This window comes from Chrysochloris asiatica, unplaced genomic scaffold, assembly GCF_000296735.1.
Source record: "Chrysochloris asiatica unplaced genomic scaffold, ChrAsi1.0 scaffold00061, whole genome shotgun sequence".
Lineage (NCBI taxonomy): Eukaryota > Metazoa > Chordata > Mammalia > Afrosoricida > Chrysochloridae > Chrysochloris > Chrysochloris asiatica.
This window is the reverse complement of record NW_006408579.1, coordinates 17,211,365-17,214,233: the sequence shown is the minus strand read 5'-3', so window position 1 is coordinate 17,214,233 and position 2,869 is coordinate 17,211,365. Positions and strand designations below refer to the sequence as shown.

The following is a 2,869-nucleotide window of genomic DNA, read 5'->3' as shown; positions in this document are numbered from 1 at the left end:
AATATTTTCAATAAAGATAGCTGCAGACCACCAGAGCCACAGTTCAGAGGAAAAAGCCAGTAATCTCGGTAAAAGGAACAAAAAAGAAAATCAAACATTAGTCAAAGATGGAGGAGACAGTAATGATGTTCTGTCCAAGAACAGTCACAGCCACCACACCCTGGGGCTTATCAAAATCAGCTAGAAAGTGGCAAAATTCCATCAAAGTGCTGAAGAAGTAGAAAGCAAAATGAATCTAGTCAAAGGTAAAAGACAATAAAAAGAGCTTGGTATGAGAAGCGTTCACTTGGTTATCAATACCAGGAAATACTACACCATTTCCTCTTCAAGAATATGGCTTCCTTTCTCAGAGAAGTCAATTAATAATAATAATAATAATAATAATAAAGACTGCTTAATATAAGAGTAAGATATACAGGAAAGCTGGGGTGCCACTGCTCGCAAGCAAATTCCACTTCCCTAACAAGAAGGAGGAGTTTTGTTTTCTTTACATTGAGATGTAATCCATACCAAAGGCTGTGGTCTTTGATCTTCATCAGTAAATGTTTCAAGTCTTCTTCACTCTCAGCAAGCAAGGTTGTATCATCTGCATATCTCAGGTTGTTAATGAGTCTTCCTCCAATCCTGATGCCACGTTTTTCTTCGTAGAACTCATATGGATGCGAAAGCTGGACAGTGAATAAGGAGGATTGTAGAAGAATTAATGCCTTTGAGTTGTGGTGTTGGAGGAGAATACTAAAAGTGCCAAGGACTGTCAAAAGAACCAATAGATCTGTTTTGGAAGAGGTGCAGCCAGTGTGTTCCTTGGAGGCCAGGATGGCTAAGCTTCGTCTCTCATACTTTGGACATATTGTCCGGAGGGAACAGTCGCTGGAGAAGGATGTCATGCTGGGTAAGGTGGAGGGTCAGAGAAAAAGAGGAAGACCCCCAATGAGAGGGATCGGCCAGGTGGCATCATTGATGGCGTCAAGTGTGGCAGTGGTAGTGAAGTTGGACCAGGATCAGACATTGTTTCGTTCTGCTGTACATGGGGTCGCTATGAGTCGGTTCCGACTTGATGGCACCTGACAACAACAACAACAAGGAGATAGGAACTTACTTCACCACTAGATACTGAACTAAAAATCGCACGTTATTTTCATTATACTTCCTATCAGGTTGAAGATTTCAGTATAAAAGCAGTTCTCTATCTCTCTAACAAAAACTCAACTAACAGGAACAATGACATATAGAGAAAACACAAGAGAAACCTCTACCGACTCCAACTTCTACAGGCTTTGGTGTGGCTGCATTTTGGTTTTGGCCAGACCTCTCAGCTGGCCAAGTCTCATAAACTCAGCATCACCTCCTGCCTCAGCCTGCTTGCTGCCCTTTCTTCTAGGATGTTCCCACATCTGAGACCTCGAGAAGGTCTGGTAGATACAGCTCAGGAAACAACCAAAGCAGAGTGGTGGTGATTCCAATGATATCACTGTAGGAGAAGGGAGCCCAGGCTCCCGGAACACTGAGAGCTCACAGGGCTGGTTCTGACATTCCGGATGCATCACACAGGAACCTCATCCCCCTGGCTCTTCAATTTATCCTGCAAATAGAAAAAGAAGTCAAAAGCCCTCAATTTATCCTGCAAATAGAAAAAGAAGTCAAAAGCCCTCAAAGTTACCTCAAAGTTATATAGAAAGGACATGGGTCTCTAAGATAGTTTATTCATGCTTTATCTACATCCAAAAGTCTCAGTCTGTTTCTCAAACTCAACCCATCTCTTCCCTCTCCAGGTGAAGAGCAATATGCCATTATTTTTTCCTATGGAAGAGTCAAGGCTTGACTTTTACAACTCCTTATGTCTCATCCCTACTTCATTAGAAGGTCAGGATCACATTCCTGGACACTGAATAGGGTTGGCTTCTTATCTATTGCTTCATCTCCTTCACTTTGTGGTGGTACCATGTTGTTGTTGTTGTTAAGTGCCATCGAGTCGGTTCCGACCCATAGCGACCCTGTACAGGGTTTCCGAGGGTGTAAATCTTTACGGGAGTAGAAAGCCTCATCTTTCTCCCGAGGAGCGGCTGGTAGTTTCGAACTGCTGACCTTAAGGTTCGCAGCCCGATTCGTAACCACTACACTACCAGAGCTCCAGGTGATGGCAAAATGCAAAGGCAGTGGACCTCCATTTTCTCCTTTCTCTTGGCCTTCCTATTTATCTTTATCCTTACGGTCCTATGATGTCTCTGCTTTTTGGGGGAGTGGGTCAATTTTTCTCCTCTGGATTGGAGGCATGACAGGATCTTGTGACACCTCAGCCACATGATTTTCAGGTATTCCATCTAATGGTTCTGATAACGATTCCAAAATTCTCTTCAGAGGTTCATTTACCCACAGGTAGAATCTATCTTCTGTCTCTGGAGTATTTTGTGATGTGTTCAGTTCATCAGCGACATGTTTTGGGATGGAGATGGGAGATGCCCATCCTCTCTCACTGAGACTTTTTTTTTGGTCCCACAATGTTGACCCCAGACAGCTTTGCAAAACCAAGGAGCTGGCAACCAAAGAACTAATGTCAATGGAAATGGTTGGTGCCTGATTCTTTTAAAAGATTTAGTCGCTTAGCTTTCATACACACAATAGCTATAGTGATCACAAGGTTCTTCTCTGGGCTCTGAAAAAGCTCAATGGTCTTCAGAAACAGTTCTCAGGTTATTCTTCTTAGCTTGGGGGTATTAGAGTTTATAAAAAAGAGAGAAAATCACTGAAGTAATTGCTCCCCAAACAATGGAGTTTCTCATAGTCACACAAAACCCAGGGTTCAATAAGACTCAGCCAGAACTAGCGTAAATCCCAACGCAGGAAGAGTATGAGGGAACTTTAAAAAGTT

The 2,869-nt window shown here is 42.8% G+C and overlaps 1 pseudogene; it reads right to left on the bottom strand.

Moving 5' to 3' along the window:
* Positions 1-1,268: 1,268 nt before the first annotated feature.
* Positions 1,269-2,274, bottom strand: LOC102820523 (annotated as a pseudogene).
* Positions 2,275-2,869: the final 595 nt, after the last annotated feature.